General features: G+C 50.3%; 1 protein-coding gene across 5 annotated transcripts in view; it reads right to left on the bottom strand.

Moving 5' to 3' along the window:
* Window positions 1–13,293, bottom strand: part of phactr3 (phosphatase and actin regulator 3) — a 78,403-nt gene that overhangs the window by 18,280 nt on the left and 46,830 nt on the right.

Genomic DNA, 13,293 nt, shown 5'->3' with positions numbered 1-13,293 from the left:
CATAAATGCACCTTTTGTAGGAAGGAATGATGAATTCCGCAAATAACCTTGTGCAAACAGATTGAGCTTTTCTGGTTAAATATAGCCGCGCACGGAGTCATCACTGTGTCTATTTAGGGCCACATATGTACTTTTATACATAGAAAATTGTATTTATAGGGTAGAAGATACAAAAGAAACCTGCCTGCTATTACTGACAGATCTCTCTTTATTAAACTGTATTTATATTGTGTATTCACTCTCACGTGCCTTCTATAGGGCGGCCGGCGTGTTACATACAAACCCTCTGACCTGGCATCGGAGGAGTTTAATAAAGGTTTGGGGCTCAATAGTCTCCCCAACAAACAAGAGTGCCTGCCCCCCCCTTGTGCCGGAAGAGCTCTCTGCGTGGGCACTAAGGGTATGGTCGCCCCCGACGTCATCAGCCATGGCACCCCTAATTAAAAGTGGCCATATACAGGAAGATCTTCTCATTTGGCGAGGTATTCTCCCGATATGCCCACCTAAAGGTGGGTGATATTGGGCTAATTTGATCATTTGGCCCTGGGGCCAAACAAAACGGTGGGCATAGGCACCAATGGATCGGGGACCGCATCAATGAACCGACATGGTCCCTGATTTGATGGAAAATCAAACCTGTCAGATCAAGATCTGGGCAATTTTAGGCCAAATATCGGTCGGGTAGGCCCGTCGTTCATGCCCATACACGGGCAGATAAGTTGCCAAATGGGTCTAAAGGTGGCCATACACAGGCAGATTTAAAGGTGGCCATACACGTTAAGATCCGCTCATTTGGTGAGGTCACCAAGCGAGCGGATCTTCTCCCGATATCCACACCTACGGGTGGGTGATATCGGGGAGCGTGTAGGCTAATTCGATCGTTTGGCCCTGGGGCCGACCGATCGAATTATAACGGCGGCAATGGCCACAGTCGGTTTGGGGACCACATCAACGAGCCGATGCAGTCCCCAATCCGACTAAATCTTTTAACCTGCCCGATTGATATCTGCCCAATTTCAGGCCAGGTATCGGTTGGGTATGGCCGTATTGCTGCCCCTACACGGGTCGATAAGCTGCCGAATGGGTCTAAGGGACCGATATCGGCAGCTACAATCGGCCCGTGTATGGGCACCTTTAAGGACCCGAGTTGGCAACTAAAATCTGCCCTTGTATGAGCACCATTAGGGGTAAAATCTGGCACGAGGTGCAAGGCACAGACCAATCCTGCCCATACCACTTGCCCCAGGTCCTGCCATTGGGGACGGCTGTAATTACAGGGGGCAGCCGCAGGTCTCTGAGCTCTGAGGCAATTAAACCAAGATGACAATAAGGCCTGTAACACTTTGGAGCATATAGAATATTATGGGACAGTAGGGGGCGCAGCTATGTGAAGCCCCTCAGTGATGCTGGAATCCCGATGGCCCCGCCTCCAAACGACTTCACTATTCTGCCAACGATCTCTTCCTATTCTAATGTACCTCATCCATCAAAGTCCAACGCAGACTGTTTGGGCTGCACAGTCAGCAGAACCGACCCACTTCCTATGGGAATTGTAGCGCTCAAACCCCCCCACCCAGCGGTAAAATCTATACCGAATGCATGTAAACAATGTTCTACGCATGTACCCCATACTCTGAGTAAAACACCCTCCAGCTGGGAGGTGCACCCCTTAATGCCCTATAGAAACCACATATTAAAGGTGACAGTCAGGAATTCTTTCAGCAAGGGGTTAATCCCTTCACCTAACCCTTTGTTATGATGTATCTCTCTAGTCAGATCCCTTTATAAAGATCTAGCAGCAAATCAATCAAACCACTCCCTCGTTGCTAGGATAAGCGGCACCCTGTTAACAAGTTAAACTGCAGAACACCAGACCAAAACAGCAGTAATTTCAATAGTGGGACTGCAGTACATGTACAAGGGGATGTAATACAAACAGCATTTCCAAAGACATATCTGACAGCCCATAGATAGTGTATCCCAGGCACCTGGCACCTGCCCTTAATCCCTCTACACCAGTGCTGTTCAACTGGCGGCGCGCACTCCCCCTCTGTGTGGCCCCCCACCTGTCTGGTTGCTGTGACTGCTTACCCTTGTGTAAGCTTTAAATGGCATCAGTACTGAGATTAACTGCCCCCCTGCACACCTCAGATTTAGGCTGTAACTGTTCATGCTGGAGTGGTCATGATCAGTTACTTACATATACATTATAGGTTTCCCTGTCTCCTTCCCTACTCTGCCTGCCCTACCCTGCCTGTGTGTGCCATACTCTGCCTGCCCTATGCTGCCTGTGTGTGCCATACTCTGCCTTCCCTACCCTGCCTGTGTGTGCCATACTCTGCCTGCCCTATGCTGCCTGTGTGTGCCATACCCTGCCTCTCCTACTCTGCCTGTGTGTGCCATACTCTGGCTGCCCTACCCTGCCTTTGTGTGCCATACTCTGCCTGCCCTATGCTGCCTGTGTGCCATACTCTGCCTGTCCTACCCTGCCTGTGTGTGCCATACTCTGCCTGCCCTATGCTGCCTGTGTGTGCCATACTCTGCCTGCCCTATGCTGCCTGTGTGTGCCATACTCTACCTGCCCTACCCTGCCTGTGTGTGCCATACTCTGCCTGCCCTATGCTGCCTGTGTGTATCATACTCTGCCTGCCCTACTCTGCCTGTGTGTGCCATACTCTGCCTGCCCTATGCTGCCTGTGTGTATCATACTCTGCCTGCCCTACTCTGCCTGTGTGTGCCATACTCTGCCTGCCCTATGCTGCCTGTGTGTGCCATACTCTGCCTGCCCTACCCTGCCTGTGTGTGCCATACTCTGCCTGCCCTACTCTGCCTGTGTGTGCCATACTCTGCCTTCCCTACCCTGCCTGTGTGTGCCATACTCTGCCTGCCCTACCCTGCCTGTGTGTGTCATACTCTGCCTGCCCTATGCTGCCTGTGTGTGCCATACTCTGCCTGCCCTACTCTGCCTGTGTGTGCCATACTCTGCCTGCCCTACTCTGCCTGTGTGTGTCATACTCTGCCTGCCCTATGCTGCCTGTGTGTATCATACTCTGCCTGCCCTACTCTGCCTGTGTGTGCCATACTCTGCCTGCCCTATGCTGCCTGTGTGTGCCATACTCTGACTGCCCTACTCTGCCTGTGTGTGTCATACTCTGCCTGCCCTATGCTGCCTGTGTGTGCCATACTCTGCCTGCCCTATGCTGCCTGTCTGTGCCTGATGTGGGTGTGGTTAAAAAGGAAGTGGTCAAAACTGGCTTCCATTATTGGCCCTCCACCATATAGGCCAGAAAAATTCTGGCCCTTGGTACCACAGAGTTTGAGCAGCAACTGATCTAAATGCCATGTAACGAGAGTCAGTTTCATGCAGAGTAACAGTGCGGTGTGTTTGGCCCCGAAGGTCAGAACTGTGCGCTGTAACATTGTGCAGAAATGCCAAAATATTCACCTGTTTCTATAACTACTGTGAATCAGCAAGTTCTAATTTTTGGCAGCAACATTTGCAAAAAAAATGGTGACTGAGGCAGTTCCTCCCCCCCTTCCATTTGTTTCTCTGCTGATTGTGTCATAAATACAATATCCTCTGTCTGTTACCCTGTCCTTGCCCAATAGCCTCCGGGGACTGGGGGGATAATAGCCTCTGGGAAGGGACTGGGGCTGTGGGATAGCAGGTATAGTAGGGAGAGATGGTGCCTATAGTAGCAGTGGGGGGATAATAGCCTCTGGGAAGGGACTGGGGCTGGGGGATAGCAGGTATAGTAGGGAGAGATGGTACCTATAGTAGCAGTGGGGGGATAATAGCCTCTGGGAAGGGACTGGGGCTGTGGGATAGCAGGTATAGTAGGGAGAGATGGTGCCTATAGTAGCAGTGGGGGGATAAATAGCCTCTGGGAAGGGACTGGGGCTGTGGGATAGCAGGTATAGTAGGGAGAGATGGTGCCTATAGTAGCAGTGGGGGGATAATAGCCTCTGGGAAGGGACTGGGGCTGTGGGATAGCAGGTATAGTAGGGAGAGATGGTGGCCTATAGTAGCAGTGGGGGGATAATAGCCTCTGGGAAGGGACTGGGGCTGTGGGATAGCAGGTATAGTAGGGAGAGATGGTGCCTATAGTAGCAGTGGGGGGATAATAGCCTCTGGGAAGGGACTGGGGCTGTGGGATAGCAGGTATAGTAGGGAGAGATGGTGCCTATAGTAGCAGTGGGGGGATAATAGCCTCTTGGAAGGGACTGGGGCTGGGGGATAGCAGGTATAGTAGGGAGAGATGGTGCCTATAGTAGCAGTGGGGGGATAATAGCCTCTGGGAAGGGACTGGGGCTGTGGGATAGCAGGTATAGTAGGGAGAGATGGTGCTATAGTAGCAGTGGGGGGATAATAGCCTCTGGGAAGGGACTGGGGCTGTGGGATAGCAGGTATAGTAGGGAGAGATGGTGCCTATAGTAGCAGTGGGGGGATAATAGCCTCTGGGAAGGGACTGGGGCTGTGGGATAGCAGGTATAGTAGGGAGAGATGGTGCCTATAGTAGCAGTGGGGGGTAATAGCCTCTGGGAAGGGACTGGGGCTGTGGGATAGCAGGTATAGTAGGGAGAGATGGTGCCTATAGTAGCAGTGGGGGGGATAATAGCCTCTGGGAAGGGACTGGGGCTGTGGGATAGCAGGTATAGTAGGGAGAGATGGTGCCTATAGTAGCAGTGGGGGATAATAGCCTCTGGGAAGGGACTGGGGCTGTGGGATAGCAGGTATAGTAGGGAGAGATGGTGCCTATAGTAGCAGTGGGAGGATAATAGCCTCTGGGAAGGGACTGGGGCTGTGGGATAGCAGGTATAGTAGGGAGAGATGGTGCCTATAGTAGCAGTGGGATACTAGCCTCTGGGAAGGGACTGGGGCTGTGGGATAGCAGGTATAGTAGGGAGAGATGGTGCCTATAGTAGCAGTGGGGGGATAATAGCCTCTGGGAAGGGACTGGGGCTGTGGGATAGCAGGTATAGTAGGGAGAGATGGTGCCTATAGTAGCAGTGGGATACTAGCCTCTGGGAAGGGACTGGGGCTGTGGGATAGCAGGTATAGTAGGGAGAGATGGTGCCTATAGTAGCAGTGGGGGGATAATAGCCTCTGGGAAGGGACTGGGGCTGTGGGATAGCAGGTATAGTAGGGAGAGATGGTGCCTATAGTAGCAGTGGGGGGATAATAGCCTCTGGGAAGGGACTGGGGCTGTGGGATAGCAGGTATAGTAGGGAGAGATGGTGCCTATAGTAGCAGTGGGGGGATAATAGCCTCTGGGAAGGGACTGGGGCTGTGGGATAGCAGGTATAGTAGGGAGAGATGGTGCCTATAGTAGCAGTGGGGGGGTAATAGCCTCTGGGAAGGGACTGGGGCTGTGGGATAGCAGGTATAGTAGGGAGAGATGGTGCCTATAGTAGCAGTGGGGGGATAATAGCCTCTGGGAAGGGACTGGGGCTGTGGGATAGCAGGTATAGTAGGGAGAGATGGTGCCTATAGTAGCAGTGGGGGGATAATAGCCTCTGGGAAGGGACTGGGGCTGTGGGATAGCAGGTATAGTAGGGAGAGATGGTACCTATAGTAGCAGTGGGGGGATAATAGCCTCTGGGAAGGGACTGGGGCTGTGGGATAGCAGGTATAGTAGGGAGAGATGGTGCCTATAGTAGCAGTGGGGGGATAATAGCCTCTGGGAAGGGACTGGGGCTGTGGGATAGTAGGTATAGTAGGGAGAGATGGTGCCTATAGTAGCAGTGGGGGGATAATAGCCTCTGGGAAGGGACTGGGGCTGTTTTGCTATATTGGATATACTGTAAGAGGAACGCTATGTACAGTACAATGGGTAGTTGGCTCACATATCTAGTTGCTCACGTCAATCCCACAGAATGGAGAACACTCACCCTACAGGATGGGGCCCCAGTGCCTAAATCAGATGTTCACAAGGGGACACAAACATTCTACGTAAGTGTAGTAACTAATTACATAACATACTCGCTCCTGCTAATAATACCCTGTAATGCTCTGGGCAATGATGACTGTCCCTGCCCTAAATTCTCATTCGCCGGCGCTGCTGCCTCCCAACATCTTTCTGCTCAAAGGGAAAACTCATCTCACACAAACCTTATGTTGGAAACTGATAATTATAAAAGTGTTGGCAATTACTTGTTTTTATTATATGTAGTTAATAATGATTTATGCTTTTGTTCCACAAAACATAAAAAAAAGTCTGGTTGTGGGATGGGGATTTGATACAAAGATTTCTTTTTCTCAGTATTAAACCCCCCCAACACTAGTGTCATATTCACATATATGCACATAATGTAACTGTATAATATATAGGCACAGATATACCCCCCATCTTTCCCCCAGCCCCCCCCCACTGTCACAGTGTAACCCCCATATCATATATGCACATAATGTAACTGTATAATATATAGGCACAGATATACCCCCATCTTTCCCCCCCCCCCCCACTGTCACAGTGTAACCCCCATATCATATATGCACATAATGTAACTGTATAATATATAGGCACAGATATACCCCCCATCTTTCCCCCAGCCCCCCCCCCCCCCCACTGTCACAGTGTAACCCCCATATCATATATGCACATAATGTAACTGTATAATATATAGGCACAGATATACCCCCCATCTTTCCCCCAGCCCCCCCCACTGTCACAGTGTAACCCCATATCATATATGCACATAATGTAACTGTATAATATATAGGCACAGATATACCCCCCATCTTTCCCCCAGCCCCCCCCCCCCCACTGTCACAGTGTAACCCCCATATCATATATGCACATAATGTAACTGTATAATATATAGGCACAGATATACCCCCCATCTCCCCCCCCCCCACTGTCACAGTGTAACCCCCATATCATATATGCACATAATGTAACTGTATAATATATAGGCACAGATATACCCCCCATCTTTCCCCCAGCCCCCCCCCCCCACTGTCACAGTGTAACCCCCATATCATATATGCACATAATGTAACTGTATAATATATAGGCACAGATATACCCCCATCTTTCCCCCAGCCCCCCCCCCCCCACTGTCATAGTGTAACCCCCATATCATATATGCACATAATGTAACTGTATAATATATAGGCACAGATATACCCCCCATCTTTCCCCCAGCCCCCCCCCCCCCACTGTCACAGTGTAACCCCCATATCATATATGCACATAATGTAACTGTATAATATATAGGCACAGATATACCCCCCATCTTTCCCCCAGCCCCCCCCCCCCCACTGTCACAGTGTAACCCCCATATCATATATGCACATAATGTAACTGTATAATATATAGGCAGAGACCCCCCCCCCCCATTATGCCGTTACCCCCTGAGTAATTAGCTGCTAATGACAGTTCATACAGGATCACAGTGGGTCCCAGTTCCAATCTGTACTGGTTTCTGACTGAGGGATTTCCCTGTGATGCCATAATGACAGATAGAGGAGATCCCCCCCCCCAGCAGGATCCCCTACACATCCATCCTACGTGTTCTCTAAAAATAAACTGCAATTCCCTGCGGCGCTGGGGGGGGCAGAGCGGGGGGAGAATCGGTCGGATCCCATGGGGTAAATGCCTGGGCAAGCAGAAAATATAAATTGATGGCTCCCATGAAGTTGGAGAAGCTCCAGGCTGTGCAAATAAATGACATTTTCAAAGAAATTGCAGAAATCCTATTTTATTATCTGTGCGAGCCCCCCCCCCGGCCCCCCCAGCCCCTCGCGAGTAGGGAGAGAGAATTTCCATAATGTCTGTATGAAATATACAATATATTCCCCATACTGACTGTATTGATATGAATTTCAAATCAAATTTTATTAGTGAGCTTCATAAACTCTCAGGAAAAGAACATTAAAGGGGAAGTTTCCCTCTGAATTAACCTTTAGTTTGATGGAGAGAGTGATATTCTCAGTCATTTTGCAGTTGGTCTTCATTTTTTAATTATTTTATTTTTTGTTCAGCAGGTCTAAAGTGTGTTATTTCAACAGCTTATCTGGTTGCTAGGGTCCAAATTACCTTAGCAACCAGGGTGTGGTTTGAATGAGAGGCTGGAATATGAATAGGGGAGGGGCTGAATAGAAAGATAAGGAATAAAAAGTAACAATAACAATAAAACTGGAGCCTCACAGAGCAATAGGGTTTGGCTGCCGGGGTCAGTTATCCTGTTGCTAGGGCTCAAATTACCTTAGCAACCAGGGAGTGGTTTGGATGAGAGACTGGTATTTGTATAGAAGGAGGGGCTGAATAGAAAGATAAGTAATAAAAAGTAACAATAACAATAAAACTGGAGCCTCACAGAGCAATAGGGTTTGGCTGCCGGGGTCAGTGACCCCCATTTGATAAACGGGGTTAAGGGTAAAACTTGGGTTAGGTTTACTTCCCCTTTAATAATAACATAGCAAGACCTCATTGTTGCTTCTCCCTTTGTTATTGAAGTCGGCAGGACAAGATTTCGGGCAGAAAAGCCTAAATATTTACATTTCCAGCTAATTCGATCCTGACGGATCAGCCGGTTCTATATTTAGTTCTGCCGGATTCGGGTTTCAAGGTAATCGCAAAAAGTGCTTTGTTTTCCCTTTATATAGGGGCCGTTTAATATCAGTGGGGGTCATAGTGTTTGTACGGACAGGGATTCTATCATTAGGGTGGGGGGGGTGTATAGGTGTCCCCCCCAAATATATTCTGTTGTGATCAGCGAATTCCCCACATTTTGAGCTCATATAAACCAAGTGTCTGCCCAGAACTGGGGTCGCGGGGGCCCCTGAGAGGGGGTGTGAAGGCAGCCGCAGGGACCCCTTGGGGGGGGGGCCTTGCAGGGTCAGACTAGGGGGTGAAGGGCCTACCGGGGCTCCCGTCCCAGGGGCCCTGCAGGTGCCCCCAGCCAGGCGCATCCCCTAACCCCCCAAACCCCCGCAGGGGCCCCCCTAACCCCCCTGCAGGGCCCCCCACCTGACGTCCTCCCCCGAGCGATACATTTGACGCGTCAGGGGAGGAGCGGTCGGGAGGGGGAGCACCGGCAAGGGTCGGGTCTGGGCCGTCGGGGCCCACTAGAACCGGGGCCCCCCAGGATTTTTTCCGACCCTGGGGCCTTGCACCCCCCCCCCCCAGTCCGACCCTGATGCCCAATTACATGTGGCCAATATCAGGTTAATTCAGAGAGGTCACCAAGCAAGTGAATCTTCTCCCGATATGCCCACAAGGGTCGGACTGGGCCATTGGAATAAACCTGGGGGGCCCTGGTGGCCCAGACCCGATCCCCACCAGGTACTCTCCTGGGCCCTGCACCCCCCAATTACCCAATTACATGTGGTCGATATCAGGTTAATTCAGAGAGGTCACCAAGCAAGTGGATCACACAAGGGTCGGGCTGGGCCACCGGGGCACCGGGAAAAGACCTGAGGGCCCTGGTGGCCCAGACCCGATCCCCACCAGGTACTGCCCCGAGCTGGTGGTCTCCTTCTTCTGCCACACTGAAGGTACACGGTTGTGGGGTTGAAGGCAGAGGCGGGAGGCCCTTGGGGGGTGCAGGGACCCCCTGAGGCAGTAGCCCCAGTGGGCCCTGCACCCCCGAGTCCAACCCTGATGCCCTGATATTGGGCTAATTCAATCGTTTGGCCCTAGGGCAAAGGAGCCATCAGTTCAGGGACCACATCAATGAGCATTCCCCGATCCGACGGAAAAATCGAACCTGCCCAATCGAGGTCTGGCCAGATATGGGTCGGGTAAGCCCCTCGTTGGTGCCCATACACGGGCAGTTAGGTCTAAAGGACCCAAATAAGCCACTTAAATCTGCCCGTGTTTGGCCGTCTCTAGGCCGGATCCTACCTCCCAATTCAATTCCAGATTTCCCCATAGACCTCTATTGACGATGGAATGAAATTAACGATGGAATGTGATTGTCGCATAGATTTGAATGCGCCCCAGTATCGGGGGTGCAGATAATTACTTATTGGCAGATTGTGATTGGACCATCAGAACCCGACCAGGATATATAAATAGGTCTGGGCCCCTATGGATCTTATATAAAATCAAATCAAAAACATATAAAATATAAATTTATATCGATTCGCAGCAGAACCGCCTTCCAGAACCGGTACAACCCCCAGCACCTTGGATCTGATTGACTCTTACAGACCCTTATAGTTACTGGCAGTCTCACAGTCACTGCAGCATTTGCCCCCAGCCGGGAATAAGGAGGCAGAATTACAAAGGGCAAATATTAGATTAAGGGATATAAAAGGTTATTATCCAGCAGAGCCTGACCGGGGCTAAAAATAGCAAATAACTCCAACTCCTACAGAGCGAGGAATCGTTATATAAACGGAGCAGCAAATGGACCTTTGGCGCATCAGTTTCACTGTGTTACTGGCACCCCAGGCACCCCCCAGCTGTCACAGGGTGCTGGGAGTTGTACTTCCACAGTAACTAAAGGAGTGAAGGTTGAGCAAAGCTAGAAAGTGTAATTGTTGCCATGTTTCCCTACTGTCATCCCATTGCCCTACTGTCTCAATCCTGCCCTACTGTCTCCATCTTGCCCTACTGTCTCCATCTTGCCCTACTGTCTCCATCTTGCCCTACTGTCCCCATCTTGCCCTACTGTCCCCATCTTGCCCTACTGTCTCCATCTTGCCCTACTGTCTCCATCTTGCCCTACTGTCCCCATCTTGTCCTACTGTCTCCATCTTGCCCTACTGTCTCCATCTTGCCCTACTGTCTCCATCTTGCCCTACTGTCTCCATCTTGCCCTACTGTCCCCATCTTGCTCTACTGTCTCAATCCTGCCCTACTGTCTCCATCTTGCCCTACTGTCTCCATCTTGCCCTACTGTCTCCATCTTGCCCTACTGTCTCAATCCTGCCCTACTGTCTCCATCTTGCCCTACTGTCTCCATCTTGCCCTACTGTCTCCATCTTGCCCTACTGTCTCCATCTTGCCCTACTGTCTCCATCTTGCCCTACTGTCTCCATCTTGCCCTACTGTCTCCATCTTGCCCTACTGTCTCCATCTTGCCCTACTGTCCCCATCTTGTCCTACTGTCTCCATCTTGCCCTACTGTCTCCATCTTGCCCTACTGTCTCCATCTTGCCTACTGTCTCCATCTTGCCCTACTGTCTCCATCTTGCCCTACTGTCTCCATCTTGCCCTACTGTCTCCATCTTGCCCTACTGTCCCCATCTTGCCCTACTGTCTCCATCTTGCCCTACTGTCTCCATCTTGCCCTACTGTCTCCATCTTGCCCTACTGTCTCCATCTTGTCCTACTGTCCCCATCTTGTCCTACTGTCTCCATCTTGCCCTACTGTCTCCATCTTGTCCTATTCTCTCCATATTTCCCAAACTGATATTTGAATGAGCCCCTATCAGATATTAACTGTGAATCATCATTTTGGCCTTAAACCTTACAATATACGCAACTCCCCGAGAGTCTGAAATCTCCGAATCCTTACGAGACCCGTCGACACAGTGTTCCCAAGTGCCCCAATGTACAGGGAGAGGAACTCTCAGCGCTTCATCTGCTACCCCCCCCCCCCCCGTTATATTCCCTCAGTATGTACTGTAGATAATACCTCTCATAATCTTAAAATTATACATAAATAGGAAACAGCTTTTCTAGACAATAATTGTCCCTGTTGCCAGGCAACCAGAAATGAGAAGCCACGATTTAAGTGTTCGGCGTGATCTACATCAATTCTGAATGCAGAGATTCCTTAACCCCAGCCAAGGTAACTCCATCAGTGTAATACTGCTCTTTATATTAAAGGGTAACTGTGCCACTGTGACAGAATGCTCTGTTATACAGATAGCTAGAATCTCAGCCATAAAGCAGGGCAGGACTGCTGCTTACAATGGGGGGATCAGATAGGATCTGTGCCACTGTGACAGAATGCTCTGTTATACAGATAGCTAGAATCTCAGCCATAAAGCAGGGCAGGACTGGCTGCTTACAAATGGGGGGATCAGATAGGATCTGTGCACACTGTGACAGAATGCTCTGTTATACAGATAGCTAGAATCTCAGCCATAAAGCAGGGCAGGACTGCTGCTTACAATGGGGGGGGGGGATCAGATAGGATCTGTGCCACTGTGACAGAATGCTCTGTTATACAGATAGCTAGAATCTCAGCCATAAAGCAGGGCAGGACTGCTGCTTACAATGGGGGGGGATCAGATAGGATCTGTGGCCACTGTGACAGAATGCTCTGTTATACAGATAGCTAGAATCTCAGCCATAAAGCAGGGCAGGACTGCTGCTTACAATGGGGGGGATCAGATAGGATCTGTGCCACTGTGACAGAATGCTCTGTTATACAGATAGCTAGAATCTCAGCCATAAAGCAGGGCAGGACTGGCTGCTTACAATGGGGGGGATCAGATAGGATCTGTGCCACTGTGACAGAATGCTCTGTTAATACAGATAGCTAGAATCTCAGCCATAAAGCAGGGCAGGACTGCTGCTTACAATGGGGGGGATCAGATAGGATCTGTGCCACTGTGACAGAATGCTCTGTTATACAGATAGCTAGAATCTCAGCCATAAAGCAGGGCAGGACTGCTGCTTACAATGGGGGGGATCAGATAGGATCTGTGCCACTGTGACAGAATGCTCTGTTATACAGATAGCTAGAATCTCAGGCCATAAAGCAGGGCAGGACTGCTGCTTACAATGGGGGGGGATCAGATAGGATCTGTGCCACTGTGACAGAATGCTCTGTTATACAGATAGCTAGAATCTCAGCCATAAAGCAGGGCAGGACTGCTGCTTACAATGGGGGGGGATCAGATAGGATCTGTGCCACTGTGACAGAATGCTCTGTTATACAGATAGCTAGAATCTCAGCCATAAAGCAGGCAGGACTGCTGCTTACAATGGGGGGGATCAGATAGGATCTGTGCCACTGTGACAGAATGCTCTGTTATACAGATAGCTAGAATCTCAGCCATAAAGCAGGGCAGGACTGCTGCTTACAATGGGGGGATCAGATAGGATCTGTGCCACTGTGACAGAATGCTCTGTTATACAGATAGCTAGAATCTCAGCCATAAAGCAGGGCAGGACTGCTGCTTACAATGGGGGGATCAGATAGGATCTGTGCCACTGTGACAGAATGCTCTGTTATACAGATAGCTAGAATCTCAGCCATAAAGCAGGGCAGGACTGCTGCTTACAATGGGGGGATCAGATAGGATCTGTGCCACTGTGACAGAATGCTCTGTTATACAGATAGCTAGAATCTCAGCCATAAAGCAGGGCAGGACTGCTGCTTACA

This window comes from Xenopus tropicalis, chromosome 10, assembly GCF_000004195.4.
Source record: "Xenopus tropicalis strain Nigerian chromosome 10, UCB_Xtro_10.0, whole genome shotgun sequence".
In the NCBI taxonomy this organism is placed as follows: domain Eukaryota; kingdom Metazoa; phylum Chordata; class Amphibia; order Anura; family Pipidae; genus Xenopus; species Xenopus tropicalis.
The sequence above is the reverse complement of the archived record's forward strand: the minus strand, read 5'-3'. Positions and strand labels throughout refer to the sequence as shown.